General features: G+C 37.1%; 1 long non-coding RNA gene across 3 annotated transcripts; it reads left to right on the forward strand.

The window, feature by feature from the left end:
- Positions 1-7,926: 7,926 nt before the first annotated feature.
- Positions 7,927-12,111, forward strand: LOC147506070 (uncharacterized). Of its 3 annotated transcripts, XR_015220731.1 has the most exons (5): positions 7,927-8,265; positions 8,346-8,482; positions 8,571-9,179; positions 11,216-11,298; positions 11,374-12,111. It is a non-coding gene; the product is annotated as an uncharacterized LOC147506070 (long non-coding RNA). The 3 variants fall into 3 exon arrangements; XR_015220732.1 differs by lacking the exons at positions 11,216-11,298; positions 11,374-12,111 and having other exon boundaries at positions 8,571-8,706; positions 8,870-10,009; XR_015220730.1 differs by lacking the exons at positions 11,216-11,298; positions 11,374-12,111 and having other exon boundaries at positions 8,571-10,007.
- Positions 12,112-23,347: the final 11,236 nt, after the last annotated feature.

Genomic DNA, 23,347 nt, shown 5'->3' on the forward strand with positions numbered 1-23,347 from the left:
CAGATTCCTCAGATTTGGCGGCTTTCACTAGCCAACGTCGGCATCTAGATTTATCCGATTTGAGCTTCGGAAGTTTGCTGCTTCTTTATATGTGGACCCGTTCCGCACTGGCTCTGTTAGTTTGGAAACTTCGGCTCTAGTCAGGCTTTGTTGGGCTTCACGGGGGTTGAGTGAGAAACTTCAATTATTCCCGTATTCCCGTACTTCGATGCATGTTTTATCACTATAATTATTTTAATTGCAGAATCCTGCAAAAGTACGAAAATATAATTATTACATGATTATTAAACACATAATCGACCAAAATGCTATGTCTCTCGGGGTTTAATATTACAGTTTTTGGTGCTTATCACACCACCCCCAAACAGCACTTTGCTTGTCCTCAAGCAAAGAAGAGACATTAAAACGATAAGTGGTCAAAAATGTGTTGTCCTAAGCTAAATCTCATTTCGCAGAGTGTTGCATTGCATTGACCGTATGCAACAAGGCCTTGAACCACTAGGAATTCCCTAGTGGACGAGTTATAGCCTCGTGAGAGTTTTCCAGAGAAGATACTCACAAACTTCATTTATACTACAACGACTCAGTAACATAAGTATGAAACAAATTATTGTATATACAAATACATTCATGACTCACCCGTTAAAATGAAGATCTATACCTTTAGATGGTAGATTATGTTTCAAATCCAAGCAATTAAAGGTAATCCATAGTAGATTACCTAGCTATAGCCTTAATGATAGATTATCTATACCCTTAGATCGTGATTCTTCAGCGTTACATTCATATCTATATGCACATTTATGGTTTTTGGTCTATGCCTCATATAGACCAAACCTTAGCAACAATATTTCACTGACCAAAGCCAAATAACATTCTTTTTCATATAACCAAGTATAAGTATTACACACAAGCCATACATCTTGTATGGTATGGTAAGGTATTTGTCCTTGTCATGGTAAGGTATTCTACATAATGAATGTGTGACTCACCATTCTTGGTCGTTCCCTTGTTACCCACATAGCCTTATATTGAAGTAGACGTCGTACACACAAATATACACTTGATTGAAGACGTCTCACTTGGCCACTTCACCTGAAACAAAGGCAAAAGAACAACCAAAGAAAAAGTCTTCAATTGCCTATTACACTAAGGATAAAGTGGCCATAGTTGTACTTATTAAAGATACAAAAGTAATATCATTTATTGTGCACACCTCCTTGAAATAGTGACCTTTGGCTATCCAAGAACAAAGCATCATAGAGACCATCTCTACCACCCCAAATATCATCTCTATTGGTCATCCTCTATATATCAGCAACCATATATAGGAGCTAAACTTAGTAATTACAACCTCTAAACTTACAATATCACTAAGATGAAAATACTAAATGTGCACGTACACTTGATTTGGTGCTAGCTATGGCCAATAAAAGAACTTGTTCAAGTACCATGAGCAAAAATCTCAATTTCTACCATGATAGGAATATTTAAGAGGCCTCAAAAACATTAATATATAGCGTTCTGAAAGATTTTGGTTCTATCTATTAGCTGCAGAAGTGTATAATAAGCATTTCTACAAATAGTTTACAACTATTACAAGCAGCCAACACTTAATATTTTAATACTCTTTCTTGCATGCCCTATAAAACTTATACTGTCAACAGAGAGGAAACACAAAGAAACGAAAACGTATTGCATAATCAATTGGACATCTACGTGACAACAAAATTCATCATCAATTAATGCAAAAAGATGCTGAGTACAAATCCAGTTTAAATATCTCACTTTTAGTAGAGCATAACTCTTGAGTCCAATATCCAATTGCAGCGAAACGAGATTGATAAGAAAATAGACACATAGCACTAATTTGCTTTGTATAGGTCGTTAAAGCCTAATTGTGACTCTAACCTTGTCAAAACACAACTGGAAATTAGTCCAGTGCTGCTGCCCTGGGAAAGCTGCCGCACAATGTTCTCAAATTCTATTAGTGGCTATGAATAAAAATGGTTGTTACTTGTTACTTACTTCTCCATTGCACATTCACTCTACAGGGCAGCCAAACATGGGTTCAACCAAGCCTTTGTCCAAGTAGGGTAGTTGATATTAGACAATAAGAGGAGGTCGACAATTGCCTTGCCAATTTCTACATTCTTTCAATTCTCATATTGCAACCGATCGGAGATTGAACCACCAATGTTCTAACAAGGGCATATCTTAGTTAACCTAGGTATATATGAATGAATGCTTTCTATTATTCTGAAACACAAAAAGTGCTAATTTCAATGCTACTTACAGTACAAAGGGAAACCAAAAGCTAAAATAAAAAAGGCAACCTAAAATGCTACATCAAAGAGGGGACATGACAATGAAAACCATTACTTTGTTCCACCTTAGTGTGAGTTGTACAATATTTTATTGATGGACAATAAACAAATTCAGATGGTGCTACTTAGTCGTTGTTAGAAAGAAGATTAACCTATGTTTAAAATTATATGAATGGCCACATACTACTCTTCTCAGAGGTTAGAACTTGCAGATTATAGCTTCTCCCAGCCTGTTAAGTGCGGGCTCAAATTATTTCAAAAGGAACATCTTCATTTAGAAAATTGGTGCGTTAAGAGAACAGAATACCGACCCAACAAAATTTCAAAGGCTGTTAAATATCAAAGCATATCGACATTTTGCCTACCGAATACCCACTGGAATCGATCATCGTTTCTCATAATATGCACTGACATTATGACAACTAGGTTACATGAAATAAAGGACGGTGTTCTGGGCGAAAAAAAAAGAAAAAGAAAAAAATAATAATTAAGGTGCAGGCTATGAAAATGTGCATGACATCAACAGCGCATCAGACTTAGTACTCCCTAGATGATGTACATTACCTCTTCACATTTTCTTAGTCCATCTAACATCTCTGCAGATACCAGAGTCTCTTCAAAGACCATAGGAGCTCCCACTCAACACTAAACGTCAGTTGCATTCATCGCCAGCAGGGATTAATAATTTTAATAACCAAGCTCACAATGAGACTCCACTAGCAAAACCCACAATGTTGTATCCAAATTATCAAACTAAGCTTGGCTAAAAGTCAAGACATTACACCAGGCCACTATATAGGCAATCAACATGCCACTATAGGCCATCACCAGGCCATTACCTAGCTGCTACATGCCATCACCAAGAGACAAGGATGAGTACAAACCTTGGGGAGTTGTGGATTTCATTTTTCAGCATGAACTAAGGTAAGTTAAAACTATCTAGCAACAACAAATGGAAGGGATGGAAGTAGCTAGGAGATTATGCATCCTGATTCTTGATGCTTTCAGATTCGATATCGAAAGCTACCTTACTAAAGTCTAAACAGATGAAGAACAAAATACCCCAAATCAATTTTATTGCAATGTTGTTTGTTTTGTACTGATTAGTATTTTTTTTATACTGTATTGTTTTCTACCTCGTGATTTTTCCCACTTTATTTTTACTTAAGTGTAACCCCTGCTACTGTAGGAGCTCCAATGTTTGCTTCCTTAATTACTCCACTCAATTTTAGCTCTCAAATGTCTACTTGTAACCACCCTAATTTCGGGTATTTTTACAACAAAATACTCCAAATGTCTTCAAATTTTGCAAAGATAAATTACAAAGAAAAACATCTTCAAGTTCAATAACAAGAACCTAATTACAAGAAAAAGGCGACCTTGAATTTATTCAGTAAAGTTTAAGAAATTAAATTAACCAAAACATCAACTTACTTTCTTGAAAAGACCAACCTTGCATTTGTATCCAAAGAGAGAGAGAACAACCTTGTCCGAAATGAAGAATGCAACTTGAAGAAATCTAAGATGGAGATAGAGCAGAAACCCTTTTGACAATTGAAAAGAGGGAGTTTCATCGCATAGAATTTATTTCAAATATTGACATAGTTTCAATATTTATTTTCAATCGTTTTTTCCCTATTTTTAGTTTTATTTGTTTGTTTTTCTAGCGAGTGGTTTTGGAAACCCTTTTATCCACGGTAGGTTTGATTTTTTGAAAAACATAAACCACCTTTTTTCGAGAAACAATGGGGTCTATGAATACGCAAAAACAAACTACCGATATTAGGTGATTACCGTGAAATATGGCATATTAAATACCACTGTATACCGCAAACAACGGTATTTGCTTGCACCTAAATAGGGAATGCAAATTGTATTATGGTAAATGACTATTAGCCATTGTTATTGGAAAAACAATGGTATATACCATTTGACCAACTATGGTTAATGACTATTTCTGTAGTAGTGTGAAAGTATATAACTCAAAAGAGTTAGGAAAAAAAGGTTTATTTCTAAAGTGCAAGGAGTTTGCAGAGTGTTGCAAGAGGAACTATGCCGTTGTTTTTCTTCAATCATCATTTGTGGAAGCTTGCAAGAAGGAGTGGAATCTACATTAGTAAGAAAGCTGTGTTTCTTGATCTTTGTCATTGGTTGTTTGCTTTGTTTTTTGTATGTTTTGCGGTTGGGTAAGGAAGGTGTAGTTTTTCTTGTGTTAGAACAAGAGTCTTTTTGTGTTTGTAGTGTAAGTTTGGGTATGAGGTATAGTTAGATTTTTGGTTGTGATGTAAATAATGATAGTGATAGTTCTGATGATACTTATGTAGGAGAGGAAGAGTCTGTTAGTGAAGAAGAAAATGTTTGTTCTTAAGAGGTGGTGTTTGCAGTTAATCTATATGGGATAGGTCGTATTTGTAAAGAGATTCTGGATATGGATGAATCGACTTCTAATATGGAAGAGGGTAGTGGTAGTAGTGATTATGGATTGGGTGAGGAGTCGAATGAAGGTGATGTTAATTCAAGTGTGGGGGAGGATTCGGTGGAGGAGGCTTTTGTGGTTTTGGTAAATTGAGGCTCACCGAGTGTAGAGCGGTTGGAGAGGTTAGTGCGGGAGTTGTGTGGTTTGAAAAAGCTTGGTTCCAGAGTGATTGTTGATTTGAGACCAAAGATGTTTTTTGTGAGAACACCTGTGTTTAAGCTGCCATTGCAAACTGTTGTGATAGGCACATGTCAGATTCGTGTTGGGTTACGGCTTCCGTTATCAAAATTGACCTTGTCGTTGCTGAACTTTTGTCATAATGCACCATATCACTTTTTTGGTAACAGCTGGGTTATATGAGGGTTTTTTATATGTTAAATGAAAAGCAAGGGTATGGGATTGTGATAAAGGATGTGTTAGAATACATGTATGTGAAGTCGACTTGGTTAAAGTGTTGAAAGGTTACGACGTGTGCTCTAAGTTTGAGATCAGGTATGGCGGATGTGTTGGATTTGCCTAACAGGGTGTCATGGTGGGAGTATCCGGTGTTGGTTACTGGTATGTTTTGTGAAGCAGACGTTTCGCTGCATAACAAGGCTTGTAATAATGATGGTAAGGGAGGGTTGTTGATATTTTGTTTTGGTTTTTCTTTGTCTTGGTCTAATGTTTTTGTTTGTTGTGGCAGAGATACCGAGGTATACGATTCCAATTATAGAGCTGTGTGGGAAGATATCAGGTTTCGCAGAACTTGATAAGGAGCAGAAGAAAGTATTATTAACGACGATTGGTCATTATTTCGACTAACGTGGATCGGTTGCGGCTCGGGAGAGTAAGGTAGTTGGTAAAGTGCGAGCACAGGATAGGTTGTCGAGTTTGAGGACGGGTGCGGACGAAATGGAGAAAGGTAATTCATCAGGTGTTGTTGGTTTGGGAAAAAATATAAGTGGAAAGAGGGGTAGAGAAGGTGATGTGGCATGGGTGGATTGTATGACTCATAAGAAAGGTCAGAATGGGATGGTGCCAATTAATTTTTCACAGCTGGCATCAAGGAGAGTGGCGATTCCTGTTGTGGATTTAGTAGAGGGGGATATGATGATGGTGTTGGTGAAAAGATGGCTGGGGATATGGAGCTGGTGGTGAGAGAGCATTTGGAGGGATTGGTGGTGGATCCGGCTTTGGAAGCTGTGGATTGTGAGCTGGAGAAAGGTGTTGGGGGACATGTTTTGGTGGGTGATGCTGGGGCGGTTGCGTTGGTTGTGAAGGAGAAAAGGGCGAGTAAAGTTTCTTCATCAAGGCTAATACCGGTATCTAAAGACATGTGTGTGGGGAAGGCTAAGTATGTGGATGCCCGTATTCGTCAACGAGTTCGTCGTGATGGTAAATCATACAATCATGCTTCGATCAATGGCGAGAGGTTTGATGGAGTCAGTGCTTCTGGAAGCGGATTGGAAGAGGGTAGAGCCGATGGATCTGAACGAGCTACTGGATCAGATAAGTGTAGGGAGCTATCGCATAAGAATCTGGCTTTTCTTTTGTTGCTAGTGATGTTTTCTGCTTGTTTTTGTTGAAGTAAGTAATGTTGCCTGTGTTGCAGAATATGCTCTATGCACAACAGCTAGCAATGTTGGCTTCTGTTGGTATTATGTTAGATTCGGAGTTGGCGGTGAAGCAGATGGAGATAAGCAATTTGCGATATCGTGGTACGGAGTTGGAGGTGGTGAATAAGATTGTTCGTTCAAATCTTGAAGTGACCCAAGAATTGCTAGCGAAGGCCAATGATGAATTAAGTGAGTATATGCTCCTTCACTCGACTGAACGGGACCTGCGAAAGCATCTGTAGATTATGTATGATGAGCAAGTTGCGAAGTTAAAGGAGAAAGAAGGGCGATTGGAGTGGGCAGAAGAGCGTATAAATAGGTATGAGGAGCTGGCTGGAACGTGCTGATAGGTGGAACCAATTGGCTAGTTATCTGGCGGATCGGATGGGCGCTTGATCGTTGCTCCAGGTGCCCAGATTGAATAAATTTCACAAAGTGAGGGGTATGAATCGTCTATGTCATTCGTGTACCTGAGCGAGAAAGGTGATGACACTACACCATAACCCTGAAATTGCAACATATAGGAAAATTGTTTGCTAACACTTATTCATCCGTTATGATGTTTGTCACACATGTGTTCCGTTAGAAATGTTACCAACCGTTACATATTTTGTAGGCAAATACTTGATTTATTTAGTAACATATACTCAATATTATGTGACGGATGATGAAGTGTTACCTCTGTTAAAAAAAATTAAAGAAAAAATGAAAACAAATGAAGAGGGTTAAAACATTGGGTGGGAATGTTTTCATTCTCGCACTCATCTCTCACCATTTTCAATAACAAAACCAAAAGCCGAAGAGTTATGCACAGAAAACTGCTGCCGCCGCTTCTAGTGTTGCCCGCTGGGGCAAGTCGTCATCTTCTCCTTCCTTTTTTTTCGTATTATATTCTTTCTCCTTTGTAACAGTTTACAAAGTCAACTGCTCAATCTAGGGTTTTTTTTTGCTAGAGTTTTACATTTACACAATCAATTAATCAATCTACTGAAGGAAGCTTCTTCTTTGGCCTGCAAGGTAACGTTTTATTAAGTGAATCCTCTTTTATTTGAGTGTTTTAGTGTTTCCATTTTTTGAAAAAAATGAATTAGCTTTTGGGTTTGTGTAGACATAGGATTATTAGGGTGTATGTTAATAATAAATAAGTATAAATTGTCAACCATGGCAAAAGGTTGCATCTTTATATGATGTACTCAGTTTATCTGATGATCTAATGTTGTATTATGTGTATCAATAAATTGCCTTGCATTGTATGAGTTACATTGACGGAGCTGGAATGTTACATGCTTATATTTTCTGGAATCGGTGTTTGATTTGCAGCTCCTCATTTAAACGGGTTATGCGCTAAAGCTTTTTGCTCAATTGGTCTAAGCCCTACTTATAGGGTTTTTGATTCTGTCCCACATGAAAAAGCTGCTTACTGAGCTTTGTCTTTTGACATTCTGAACATTTGTTTGCTGGAACTGGTTGTATATATGTTATAGTTTTAAGAATGCGAAATTGAAATATAAAATGGTTCTATTTAACAGGTTTTACAGAATACCGTGATTTCAGAAAAAACCATGTTTTGACCTGAGTTCCCACCTCAAGGTTACTTTTTATCCTCAATTTCACTCCTTGGGTTCAACGGTATATGTCAATGAGTTTATTCAATTAGCATTTTCACGACAATATAAAGCTCGAACTTGGAGTTGTATTGATGGAAGAAAACAGTGCACCTACTACTTGTGTTGAAATAACCTTGAAGTGCCTTCCCCCGTATGATCCTGCTACCAGTTGGAATGCTGATTCCTCCCCATATATCTACTGAAAGATATGTGATTTTGCACTTGCTTATCGATCCAACCTTGTCACTCCTTTGATGGTAACACATTGTGAAAGATCATTTATATATATAGGTTAATTACTTACACATGAAGAGACTGACTTTGAACATATATACAGGTGGCAAATTATATTATCTCAGGCTCTCAGTTGTGGATGAGTTCAACAATAAGAAGCCGCCAATGCAACTGTTGATCTTTTTCAATGTTGAAGATGTGAGGAATCAAGCTGCAACTTCTACAGAAAGGTTAAAGAAGGTTGTTTTGGTTTCACATATTTATTCATTGTTTATCCTTTTATATTGTATGTTGTTGTTTAGTCTGATGCCGATGATTGTGTGATTAGAAATCTGGATACTACCAAAGGCGTAGAAGCTATTGATGCTTCATTGAGCCAGAAAAATAGACCTGGTGATGCTAAAAAAGCAGTCCACTAAAATAGAGTTACAGGAGAAATTCCAAAACTTTTTCCTCGATCAACTGTAAGTAAGGCCTCACTCATGGTACAATGTTCCATACTTAGGCATTTCTTCTGCATGTCCACTTTCCCTGTCTGTTCAATGTTCATACATGTCAAACCTGATACTTAGAAGCATTTGTTCTTGTTATTTTTCTTATGATTATATTTTTTTCCTGATTTTGTAGTCACTAGATCTAGTTGATGCTTCACCAAAGATATTGCAAGAGCTTACATGGGTACTCGAACATCAGAGGTAGGTGTTGCTTCCCAAAGTAGAGAGGAATCAACTCCCCTACCTACTAATGCTTTTCTATTGAAGAAATATATTCCGGAACTTACCCTGAAGTCATCAATATGTTGACCAGGTGATATGGTTCAGCAAAGTAATTCTTATTTAACACCAAAAACTGATGGAGGCAGAGTTGGGCTTCAAATTTTCCGTCTAAGTGTCCAACTCCTTATTCTAGAGATGTTCATTCAAGATGTACTTCTAAGGTATGGTGAGTTTTATTCATGCTATTTTGGTCATTAAACGGAAGTTACACCTTGTGCAATCTTACATACTCTTGCTTAATTATGCGGCCAGTTGGAAGGTGGTTGTGGCAAATCTTGGAGTCCATCTCCACTGAGTTTGTTAGTTATTTAGATTTCCTGTTAGGTAGACCCTTTTTATGGCATAGAAAAAGTTACAATTGAAACAACATTTACTCTCTCCGCATAATGTTTACACTCTTTTTCCTGAAAAAGTAAGTGTAAAACCCCATTTTTGGGCTTGATGGCTAGCAAGTGGGCTTTGGACTTTGAGGACAGTTGAATGGATTTTATTAGTAGGGAGCCCATTTGGACTATGGTACTACCCAATTAGTCGGTTTGTAAGTTGATCAAAAGGATAGAACTAGTAGGTAGAAGCCCCTAGATTCTACTCTCTTTCTCTTTCGGGATAAGGACGCCAATAGTGGGGCAGTGCTTGAGCAGGTGGTGAACACAAGCCTAGTGAATAGAGTTATATCTTCATCAATCGATTATTTCTTGCGGTTCCTTTTGTCTCCCAATAATTTATAATTCATATTCATATTCATATTCAGTATACCAGAAAGAAGAAATAAAATAGAGAACCTAGTTTTTGAACAGTTTTAGCACCTGCTACGGAAACAATTATAGTTTTCTCCTTAGTGATAGGTTTGGCATGCCGTTTGTTTCCCTATAAACTAGATTCGATAGGTTGTTAGATGGCATAAAACTTAATATATGGTTTCAAGTGAAAAGCTCTAGAAATTCAGTTCATTGGAGGGTTTGACACATGGACGATAACTGACGAGTTTTTGAGGAACTTGGAGGAATTTGATCAAGTCATTGGAGACACTAAATATATGGTTTTTGCTGATTTTCAGGCAAGTCTTCTCTACTTGTATGCCTTGGATTCTAACTTGGGTGTAGTACTTGTGATTCAATATACATTTGGGTGCATTCCATATTTCATATTAACTTGTTGTATTCCCATGATTAAGGGTAATATGTTGATTAAGTGATGAATTATGTGTAGTTCAGGTCTAAGTTTTGGTTATACATGCTGGAATATATATATATATATGACATGTGATGCATATATGTACATTTTGTTATTTACTTGGTTTTATATGATGTCGACTTTGGTGTGTTAGTTGTTCAACTCTATTTGTTGCTATGGTTTATTACTTTGAAATGTATTATTCGTGATGATTCTTTTATGAATAGTTTCCTTCCTTCATTGTGTTGCTATATTGATATCGTTGATTGTTATGCTTATGTGGGTTTGCTATTTATTATTCGATTTTTGTTTTGTACTATGGTGTATGAGTAATCCATCTTATGCCTGTGTGAACTGATGTCAAGAAACTCCTATATAAGAGAATGTGTACCTATGTTGTGCGGGTACTTCAAAATGGAAGCCATTACCTTGATACCTGTGTTGGACACTCCATATTTTAACTGAAATTGCTGAGTCTTCGGAGTGTCCCAGTCCTGCCATGTCTTAGCGTACCCATGCAACACAGATCTGTACCGAAGGATGTGCAGTGGATGATGAGATAGGGTGTACTCTCTAGGAGCTCCCATATAAGGTGAATGTTCCCACTGCATGACCTTTCTCCAACTGTTTTGGTGCGGGACCAGTTAGGGTTAGGTTCTGGTACTAGGGTGACTTGGATGAGATTGTTAATAGGAAAGATACTCGTACTACTCTAATGATAAAAAACACTTTTAACAAGTATGATGAAATTTGATCACCATGTGGTTGAAATGAAATTGTGGGACAAAAACATAATTCCTTTTTTTGTTTGCTCTTTTGTCTTTGATCCAAATACACATCAAAGATGTTGTTGGCTGCAATTGATGAAAACTATAAGGGTACTTATGATTTTCTCTACTTGCCAATTGATTTTAAGGTAGTTTCCTTCAATGTATACCATTGTGATTTATTTTAAATTCGTTTTAGCTAATGTTTGGTTTAGTATTCTAGAAGATTAATGATTTCTTTTGAATGTAATACAAAGGAAAAGATAGAGGATTGTGATGCACATCATAGTGCCGTTCTTGGATGGTGGTGCTGTTTTGAACCTTCCAATGTTCTAAGTAGGTCGGTATTAGGATTTTAATTCCCTTGTGATTTTGTTTGTCTTGCATTTCATTATGTCTTTGTCTTTTGTAGCAGAAAACTATATGATACCTCCTGCTCATGCAACATATGATCCGTACCCTGTTAGGGACCAAATATAGATATCTGATGCCCGCACTCCCACCTCATAGGTATATTTCTATATCTCCTGTTTCTTAGTCGAAACCCTAGGGGGTAGTAATGGGTATTTATTTGGCTGGTGGAGCTGACCTTAGCAACCTAAAACGTCATGTGTAGGTAGCGTGCTCACACACTGAAATCACGCTTTCCCATTTTTACTACTACGTCTCACAAAAAATGCGCTTTTAAACGTGTTAGGTCATGCTTTAAAAAAAAAATGTCAATACGTTCTCTAGTTGTCCCACTCTCAGAGTATTAGCCACAGGCATGACTTTGTTGTACAAGTCATCAATTTATTTATTTATTATTATTATTATTTGTTAGTAAAGGTTAGAGTTGAATAATAGACTATGCTTTGGCCTAGATTCTAAAGACATGATTGTTAAATTTGGTCGAATTATTGTGCTAAAAGCCTTAAGCTTATATCCCATATATGTAACTATTTGCCAAATAAACGGCTTTATTCATGGGAAAACATAATTTGAATAACATTATCACTTTAATATACGTAGTTTAATTTTTGCAAAAAAGAAAACTACTTCTTTTGTATATGTTTTCTTAATGTATATATAAGTTTTTAAATTTTTCATAAGGCACGCTTTTAGGGTGCTTTGGATAAAGGGAATTTTTAAGTTTAAACGCTTTAGCGAACTCGCACTCACTCACGCTTTGGTTGCTAAGGTGCTTACTTTTGAGCACTAAGTTTTTATCATTTATAGATTATTCACTGTTGTCCTAACCTGCCCATAAACATATTTCAGAGATCCACCAGCAGGGCTTGGTCGTATCCAGATGCTAATATGGAGTTTCTTAAGTCGAATGGAATGAGTTTAGCTTTTTCATTTTAGGATTGAAGGACATAAGGTGTGTTCATTTTTCATTTTATTATTCTTTTGTTAATCCGATTGTGAATGTGAACTAGTCTGTTGCAACAGAAAGTTAAAATTGAGAATCAATTGAATTCATTTTGTTTCATTAGTTTACCTTCACATTTTTATTGGAATGAATTGTAACTTGTGAATGAATTTGGCATTGTTCAAAATGTAGAAACCTAGGGAGTTTTTTTCTTGAGAAGCACCAAGTCTTTATGCATGTATCTTCCTACTTCCTTAAAGTGAGAGATCCTTAAGGGTCTCCTTTTATGTAAAAGATTGTTCTTTGTTTTGCATATTTTTGATTGAGTCTCCAAATTCAATTTGAGTTAAGTAACTCTTGAGAAGTATTTAATCTAGATAAAGTAATGGTATGTTAATAATTAGTATGCTTTTGTATGGGTGATATACTAGTCTTGTACTATCACTACAAGAAAATGGGCCTTTAGCCACGGATGACCCGGAACATTTGCCACGGCTCCAAGCTGTAGAATCATTTCCTACAGTTGGTAGCTGTTGGTATACTTATAATAGTTGTAGGACGACGTGACACTATTTGGCTACGTTTCTCCACAGTCATAGCCGTTGGTATTCCTACAGGTTTGAACCGTCGGATAGTATGTGATAGGCGTGGATTTTAACCCACGGTAATAATTCGACGGGTTAGCTGGAAAATTATTTGGAGAGGTTTGGATTTGGAGAGGTTTGGGCGCCAGAGGCTCTAAAATTTCCTTCTCCCACAAAAATCAGAAAAGGAAAAAAACCCCGTGATAACAATAAATTTCTCTAAACAAACCTCTTCCACCGCTCTCTCACCTTCTCTTATTATCGGCTTCTCGTCCCACCACACCGGACACCACCTTTCAAACAGCTCGTCACCATCACCTCTCTCTCAATCTCTCTCTCAAATCAAAGGTAATATTGTTTAAAGTTTTATTTTTTAAGTTTTTGTTTAATTAAAGGTTGGTTCTTTTTTTGTTTTGGATGGAAATTGAGTAATGGGTGTTCCTTTTTTTGTTGTTTCAGACTTCTTGGCAATTCAAAAGACGTTTAAGTAGGCACCGAACTCTTCGTATTCATTACCTTCGATCATCTTCATCGCCAAACTACGGTAATCAAAATCAAATTCACTCTCCAACCTCTTTCTCGTGGAAATTTAATTAATAATTTTGCTTCCATATAGATTCCAACTGGGATTCTTTTGTATCAGAACTTTGTAGAGTTATTTTGTTATGTAATGCTCACCTTAGCACCTTAAGAGGTAATGAAGATTGACCAAGAGTGGCCGACCTAGTCTGGAACTTAGGATATCGGTTCCATCCATATACTATCTTTAGTATTTCTCCTCTCCATTTATTAAATAATATTGTATGGACAACAAGAAGCTTCAACTTTTAAGTGTTAGTGTGTTACAACTGGGTGCTCATGTGAAAGCTTAAACCCGGTCAATAGTCCGGGTTTCACTTGAAGAGGTATGGCTGATCTTTAACATGTGACTATTTTTAATACTCCCTGAAGGTTCTGACAAAGTGTTTGTTGATAGTTACGCTTGAGTATTATAAAATATCTAAGGAGGATGCCATTTCCAAAACACAACAAACTATTATTAGAACTTTAAATAACATTAATTTTCTATCTCAACTTTAAATAGGATTTTCCATCGCCAAACTATTATCCTTGGTTCTTTCTCTTTGGTTTTAACCTATTATCCTTTAATTTTATTATTTTTCTATTTTGGAAAAATCAATTTTTAATAGTTGTATATGCTTTACAAAACATTATTTGCTGGGTTTGAGGGGATGAGTTTCACTATGAATTCAATTGGAGGTTCAATTTGTGTGTTTTCGAAATTGGGAGTATCGGCAATATTTTTATTGTGTTTGTATTGTTGTCATTGGTGAATTTGTATGTGCCAAAACACAAATTTTGCTTGGTTTGCCACTTACTTTTTTGGTTTGAACTTTGAACTGTATAGTCATAATATATAACTATTAAAATACAAATTCTTTGTTGCTTTGAAATATATTGCTAGAAGCATATTTATTTGTTACGCTTTTTCAGCTCAAGAAGGTGACCTTCTCGGTGCTCATAGGGTTCTCTTGTAGGTGTTTTACTTACTACGAGGTGAGTTGTCAAATTCTTAAATGTATTTTGTTATTGGTTGTATGTGTGAATAAAACAACTATGTAAAATGGATTTATTTAATTTCAATATAGCTCATTTGGATATGCTCTCTTAATATATATTTGTTTTCAATCAATGTGACCTCCCTAGATGGTGAGTTTTAGTTTTCTTTAGTTGGAGCATATATATTGCACACATATTCCTTTAAAAAAAATGGATTTACATTGATTTTTAATTTGTTTTGTTATTGTCTCCTTTGCTTTATCATTTTACAAATATTTTTCTTTTTCATTACAATTATTGCTTAGGTTTTAAATATAGATTTATGTCCAAGAAAATAATTCATGTTTAGAGATTTTGTTAATTTGGTAAGACATTTTTGCTTGAGATGAGGCTTGGGATAAGTGTATTCATGAATGAATCATGCTATTTAGTTTGTATATAGTTTGAACTTGTGTGATTCTTGTTTATTTGTAGATACATCATGGAGGGTTTTCTCCAAATGATAGAAGTAGTTGGGTGAATTTAGATCGCCATGACACCCGCTTTATAAATGGGGTAAACTATTTTATGGATTTTGTGGTAAAAACTACCGTAATAAGCTCTTAATGCCGTGTCCTTGTCGTGTGTGTAAAATGGAGGGAAAGCAAAACCTACCGAACTTCGTGAGGTATCACATTTATAAAAACCGGTTCGACCCAACATATTTAAACTGGATATTTCATGGTGAAGAAAGACATGATCCGAATGTGGAGTCCCATGGGAACTCTAATTTGCATGAGATGAATATAAATGATGCATTTACTACCGTGGTTGAAGAATTTGGTGGTGAAGAGTTAGATTCATTTCTTGGAGGTCTCGGAGTTGATAATGGAGAGGCACCGGGCATTGATGATGCTGAATCGATATTGTCAGATAAGAACTTTGAAGAGGCCATGAGTGCTTTATACCCTGGTTGCAAGAATTTCACTGTCTTAAGGTTTGTCATAAAGCTGTTTCGAATCAAAGTTACACGTGGGTGGTCTGACATAAGTTTTACCGAGTTGCTTCAGTTACTTAAGGCAGCGTTACCGGCGGATAATAAAGTTCCGAAAGACACGTATCGATCTGAAAAATTAGTTAAAGAGTTGGGGCTAACTTATGAGAAGATCGATGCATGCCCAAATGATTGTATTTTATATTGGGGGAAGAAAAATGAATTGTTGCAAGAATGTCCTACTTGTAAGGTGTTGAGATATAAAATTGCAACAATTGAGGAGAGAAAAAACCGTGTAAGACTACCTGCGAAGCAGTTGCGGTACTTTCCAATTGGGGATAGGTTGAAGAGAATGTACGGTGTCGGTTGGGTAGCTAAAGCTATGTGTTGGCATTCTACAAATAGATTGGGGGATGGTGAGTTGGGTCACCCAGTTGACTCATCATCTTGGAAACACATTGATAGGACATACCCAAGTTTTTCTTCCGAGCCACGTAATGTTCGATTGGGCCTTGCCACTGATGGGTTCAACCCCTTTGGAATGCAAAGCACATCGTATAGTTCTTGGCCAGTGATGTGTGTCACATATAACCTCCCTCCCTGGCTATGTATGAAACCGCAATTCACTATGCTAGCACTGCTCATTGAGGGACGACGACAACCTGGGAATGATATAGATATTTATTTACAGCCGTTGGTCCATGAATTGCAATCCTTGTGGGATAAAGGAGTGCTAGTCAAAGATGCTAATAGGGGTGATGTGTTCAATATGCGTGCAGTTCTCTTATGGACAATTCACGACTTCCCAGCTTTTGGGAACATCTCTGGATGTAGGACTAAGGGGAGATATGCATGTCCCCCTTGTGGTCTAAATACATCTACTGTGAGACTTGTTCATGGGAGAAAAATGTTTATCTTGGTCATAGAGCGATTTTTGCCTCAATTAGATCCAAATAGACTTGATATGAGAGAATCTACTTTCAACAAGGAAGAAGAACTCAGTCATAACCCCCGTTTGTCCGGGGAGAAGGTTAAAGAGTTAACTTCGAGAATCTCAAAGTTAAATGGGGAAAGTGCAAGAAAAGGAAACGGGAGGTGGTGACTCGAGGATGAAGAAGATGTGGATGGGGAAGATGTGGATTTCTAGTTTTCTCAAGCAAATCAATATTTTCTAAACTTCTTCCATATTGGGAAGAACTCCCCGTTCCTCATAACATTGATGTGATGCACACCGAGAAGAACGTGTGAAATTCTTATTGCTTTGATGTTGGACACCTAAAAACTAAAGATGATCTCAATGCACGCAAAGACTTGAAACTTTTGGGGATAAAGAAGAAGTATTGGGTGACAGACAATAATCATAAAAAGCGTGGAGTGTTTTGTCTTACACCTGCCGAGAAGTCTTTGTTTTTTACCACCTTAAGAAACATGCGCGTACCTGTTGGTTTTAGTAGCAATTGGAGGATTATTGTCAAGGAGGGGTCCATGGAACTCAAAGGGATGAAGTCTCATGACTATCACATTCTAATGCAACATCTGCTTCCTGTATTGATCCAACACGCATATAAAGATCGGAAGGAGGCCCGGGCTGTTATATTGAGTTTTTGTACTTTTTTCCGTGCTTTATGCTCAAGGAGAATTGATGTTGATTCTTTGGTTATACTTGAGATGGGCATGGCCAGAACCTTATGTGAGCTTGAGAAGATGTATCCTCCGTCGCTTTTTGTCATAATGATGCATCTTCCCATTCATTTAGCCTATGAGGCCCGCGTGTTAGGACCAGTGTTCTATCGATGGATGTATGTCTTTGAAAGGTATACTTAGATCAAAAACTTTTTACATGATTATTTGGTTTTATTTCTCGTACTTTCTATTTAAGTTTTGTTATTTAAAGGTTAATGAAGCAGTACAAGGATTATGTTACGAATAAAGCACGCCCAGAAGGTTGCATTGCCGAAATATACTTGAAGGAGGAGACCATGATATCTTGTGGAGGATATGAAGGAGGGGTGGCCTCCTTCAAAAGCTAGAAGAGTGCACCGAGGGTTTTGAGGTAACAATGCCTCCCCGGTTTGCTTTCGATGAAGTTGATGAAGTAGGTCCTCTTGGTCCAAGTAAACGCGTTACCTTTTAGAGGGTGTTGAGTGGGAGCAAGCACGTAAGTGGATATTGAAAAGTCATCCAAAGTATGAAATGTGGGAGAAGTAAGTCTATTGTAGTTTACGTGTATGTATTTTCCAATTACCAAAGTGACATTTTTATATTATTTATTGTGCTTTTATTAATGATATTGAACGAGAGAGTACAATAACTTCCTCGAGGTCCGCAAGAGAAACACAGAAGAAAGTCCGCCAATTCAAAGTACACGAAAAGACGAGTTCATGCCATGGTTAAGGAGACAACTTGATGTTCAAAACCCGAAGATGACGAGCTTATAGAAATAGCAAGGGGACCAAAGACGCTTTGCTATAACATATGAGAAGTATGCAGTCAATGGTTTTTATTTGTCACCAAAGATTATGAGTTGACTAGAAGAAACCAAAACAATTGGAGTTTGTACCAAGTGCCCAACTACCTTTCGCTCGAGTGCTAAGGATAAAAATCCTATAGAAGCATCTGCTGAATACTATGGTGTTCTTAGGAAAATTGTTCAATTGGAGTACCCAAATACTGATTACAAACCAGTGTTATTCAAGTGCGATTGGGTTAAGCTCCCAAACGGTGTAAAGGTGGATAACGAGTCAAAACTGTTGTTGGTCAATCTATCCAATATGCTTGGTTCATCTCAAATGAATGACGAGCCATTCATTCTTACTGAGCATGTATCCCAGGTCTTTTACTCTAAAGACCCAAATCAATCTTGATTGGCATGTGGTTATTGAGGTTCCAAGAAAGGTTTATTCTCGATATGGACTCAACAAGAGTAGTGTCGAAAAATATAGTTGTGGATGAATCGATTCATGAGGCCTATCATTCCGAACGTTATGGAGGATGAGTTGATCTTTAATGAAGAGAATATGGTTGCCGGCTTTGTTGAGGTTATCAACCCAGAAAAAAGACCTAGAAAGAAATGAGATGTTATATGAAGTCTTTTGTTCCGAAATTACATATTTAAACCTGTTTTTGTGTTTTTTTTTTTTTTTTTGAATTCATATTTAAATTAGTGGTTCACGCTTTTAAAATTAGTGTTTCACATTTTGACTAATTTCTGAATTCATTTTTGTTATTTGTACATTGATCTTTATTGTATTGATTATTAACTTAACTGTATATGCAAGTGCTTGTTTAATTTGCGAGTTTAGTTATCGCTTTGTACTATGGCTACTAGCACATCCCCATATTCAGCTCACCCACTAGAGGACTCCCCAACACTAACACCGGTAATTAGTTAATAATTCATGATTATCTGATTAAGTTAATTATTTCCATTTCATCCTTGTATAACATCATCGGTTTTGCATTATCGGGTGGAGTCAAGCTACTACTTCATCGACGGCCGAGATAACACTAGAGGTCCTACTCTACCTATATCCGATCATTTGGAAGAGGGGCAAAGAATTGAACTTTGGCTTAATATCTATAACCACTGATTTTCACGAAGAAGGTGTCGTGAGCTATCTAGTGAAGCCGCTTTCGCCTTTGGGGACCGTGAGATCCCATGCTTCTATAAGGATTGGCCAACTATGATGAAACTTAGTAAAGGAACTCACTATAACAGAATCATTAAAAGCTTGAATGATACTTTTGTATTTGTTAATGGTGACGAAGACAAGGGGGTAGACTGTAAGTATGTTCGGGATAAAATCATGGCCGCATGGAGGAGCCACAAGGGTGAACTGAAAAAAAATATGTATGTTTGGTAAGGATCCAGAAATTGTGAAAATGAAGGCACCCGGCGGAATCCCTTTGGAGGATTGGAAAGCTTTTGTGAATCATTGTCATTCAGATGAATTTAAGGTAATCTTGTCTTAGACATTCTAACGATATACTATCGATATGCATGCATCGTCTTTACTAGCTTATAAGATACAAAGCAAATTGTAACTTAATTTGTGTATGTTATGTAGGCATTAAGTGCGAAAAATATTCAGAACCGTGCAATGCAAATTGAACCAAACTGGGGGGAGGACACCAAAGACAAGTTTATCGCCGTAAAATTGCAAAGAAACAAGGTGTGTCGATGGAAGAAGTTGATCGGGTGATATGTAATGTGAGAAATGCACACACTTAAAAAACGGGTACACCCCAACCACGAGTTTGGCAAGAAAGTCTTTATTTTATATGTTTTTTTCTTGGATGCTTAGATGCATTAGTCAATGCATCATATTATATATATATATACTATTTAAAAGTGTATGCTTAGTCAAAGTGATGATACATCTGTGTTATCTATATGATTTTAGATTTTTTTTATGTTTTCCATTGAATAGGATAAGATTTCTCAACGTTCCCCTTTGAACTCGATCACGACCTCCAACTCCGACTTTGAAGCATGCGACAATGATGTTGTGACAGAGGTATGAATTTATACTTTGCTCAATTTTATTTTTATTCCTCGAATTAAAATCTCCAAGTACAAAGGTTGTTGGTAAAGACTCAAGAGGGTGCATGCGGGTCATGGGTTCTGGTGTCTCTAAGTCTTCATTTAAGCATTCGGCTCCTTATAGGAAGATATATCAGAAACAGATTAAGGTCACTGAGGAGTTAAAAAATCAGTTTGAAAAGAAAATTGATGAGTTTGAAGGACTCATTTGATGGAAAAGTAAATCGATTAATGAAACGGTCGCGCGAATCTTGTCCGCGGATGCCACCCACATGTAATTCCCTGTTGGACCCTCTTCTTCTGGATCACATGATATATTCTCTCAGGTACGAATACGTATGACTTTATTTTATTCTCATAGTAATAGTAAAATTTAATGGTTTGTGTATTTGAAATTTTAACTAATGTTATTTTATTTTATTTTTTTTTTATCTATTTTTGAAGGGACCTGATTACATGAATGTTTGAAGTCAATGTGAGAGCCTTTTGGCCCTTGAGAAAGGTTGCATCCGGGAGGGTGAAAAAAAGTTGATCCAACATTTAAGATTGGAAATAGAACTTTGGGGGATGGAAAATTCTTGGTTTACATTGAGGCGATTACTGTAGGTTCTTGCGAATTGCCTGAGCCCTATAATCACTTTCGTACCCTTGGTCAAGTTGGGCAGGGGACATGTTATTTGGCCTAAGGAATTTCTGCAGTTTCCCCCCTCGTTGTTAAAGGCCATTTCCCCTTTTTAGTAGATACATAGTGTCATTTTCATCTTGGACTTGGAAGTATTTTATTTTGTATTAGTCAAGTTAGGATTTTGGACATGTTACTTTGCTTTCGGATAATGTTGTTTTGTTATGGATATTTCCGATGTGTTATTTTGTTTTATGGATATTTTGGTTGTGTTATATGTTGGATGAGCTTGTTTTATAGATATTTTGGTTATGCTATATGTGGCACTTGCAATTGTGTGGTTGTTTGTTTACTTTTTCAGGTGGCGGGATTCTTTGTACTAATCTAACCCCTTTTTAGCTCCGCCAATGCAAACTAGATATTTGTGTTGCTGGTCCCAAGCCCAGATAAAGGAGGAGGGAAAAGGTGGAACTGATTGGTTTTTGCAGGTTATGAAGTGAAAGCAACCTCACTTGTCCCTTGAAGCATAAGAATATGCAGATTTAGTTCCCGAGTTGAATAAGATAGTGTCTACAATTCAAGTGTTTGGTAAGTATTGCGTAGCCTTGTTACTTTGATAATTATCCATTTTTTTTCTTCCAACGAACACTGAATCTCTTGATAGTTTATTGAAGGTGAGAATTTTTCGTAGCTTTGAGAGGTTTAGTTTTCGGAGGTTCTTCTTGGAATCCAGAAAATTCCAACCAATCGTGATGTGGAGATGGGAATTTTCTGCAGGCCAGTCACTTGTAAGTACATCTACATTGATAGTGCATTAGTGCCCCTTAAGTATATAAATTATAAAGGAAGAAGGTGGTTGTTTACTTATGTAGTGGTTGTATGTGCCTATTGAGATGCCCAATCGGTGTTCCGTGTTTTCATCAAAACTACTATGAGTGCCACACCTTTCTTTGCACTATCCCATAATCACTTATTTTGCTTGCAATAATCCTGTACACTCATCACACCATTATACTTCCACATACTCCCGAGCTTTGTTGATTTGCAGATGAAGTAATATTTAGTCACAGAGCAGTGGACTCGGCAAAGAAATTGAACTACCCCTATTTTATTATAATTTATACACGGTTTTGCTATTATATATTACTCCTATCTGGTCAAATCCCTCTAGTTTGTTACTATCATCTGCAGTTACTAAATATGCATGCAACTCTACTTGTTATATATTTTTTATGGCACCTTATCCATGCAATTGAAATACTCTGCTTGTTTAATTTTTATTTGCTATCTAATGTTGACCTCTAGCTTCTGTAGGACCCTTCTGAAGAAGAGAAGAAATCAATTAGTAAAATTAAACACATTGGTCAAATAGCTACGGTAAAACCAAGTTAGTCTCCCAACCAGACTCAGGAGTAGGCGTAAGAAAGCATTGATGCGGTTTGAATTGAAATCTCCCGAGAATATTGGAAATGAGCTTCAAAGTCGGGTGTTATGCATACAGTACTTTACAGAAGCATTGGTTTTGGAATTGAGACATATGAATGATGAAGTCCTCCGTGAGTAGTTAAAAAGCGGGCAAAGAAAAAAAAAGACAAAGGGACACTAGTATTGGTAGATGACACTTACATTACGGTTGTCCGATTTAAACGTGTGGTTGAAATTCTTGAAACCTCAAGACCGAAAGCCCGACCATGGTCGATGCAAAATGGAGGTACTGAAATCTGGATCGCCTTTTTTTTTAAATCTTTGGTTTTATTGATTCTTCATTGTAGCTCTTATTCGGCCCTATGTGCTTATCTTTCTTTTTAATATAACCTGGGATTTTAGTTAAATAGATGCTTGCATGATCACTCTTTTTATTTCCTTCAATGCGAGTAATTATAACTTTGCTTTGATGGAAATTATAGGTGGTGTCCTCTTTGAAAGTTGGGGAAGATCGTTTACAAGAGTGGGAGAGGCTTTAGATTCTCAAATAATCGGCATTTTGGAACCGATTCTCGCATATCTGGCTGGGCGATCTTTTACCTCTTCCGATCCAGTCTTGGCAATTTGGCTAATCATGAATCCACAAATTCCTGCACATTGGAGTCGATGATGCCAACTCCTCCAAATCCAACAAAATACTTCGAAAGCGAGTGTTGCGGTGCAAATCCCCTCGAACTTATCTCTTCTTGTGTTGCTATGTTGCTCGTGATTCAGGTATTCTGACACTTTGCACCTTTACGGACTCGTGATTTGCTTATGATGTGCTTTGTGATTTATGTTATTGCTCTTTTCATAGAATATATATTCGAAAGTTAATTGAATTTACGTCAAGTGAAACTGATGAGTAGGTTTTGTTTGATTTGAAGTGGCTTGCGAGAACCTACTTGTTATGCTATTTCCTTGCTTCTTAGTACTCATTTGCAAGATTATGGCGAGGATAATCTCGAAGTGTTCTCTTTGATCTTTATCCGAGATTCAGTGAAATTTAAGAATGCAAACATATATATTCGTGGTCCGTGAATCCCCTTGGAGGTCGGTTAAATAAGACTTGTACTAATGGAAATTTAACTTGCAATGTTTGATGAATTTGCACCTAGGGAATATCATAAGTGATCATCGAACCCATAGAACTTCAATTGGATAACGCAATGCCTCGGGGTCGACAAGACTAGGAAGATGGCTTGCCTTTCTATTCGTATGTAGGCGGGCGTTAGCCAATGGCTTTACCGATGGTCCAACTGGTATTTTCCTTATGACTCCGTCGTGGG

Source organism: Coptis chinensis, chromosome 4 (assembly GCF_015680905.1).
Source record: "Coptis chinensis isolate HL-2020 chromosome 4, ASM1568090v1, whole genome shotgun sequence".
NCBI classification, from domain to species: Eukaryota; Viridiplantae; Streptophyta; class Magnoliopsida; order Ranunculales; family Ranunculaceae; genus Coptis; species Coptis chinensis.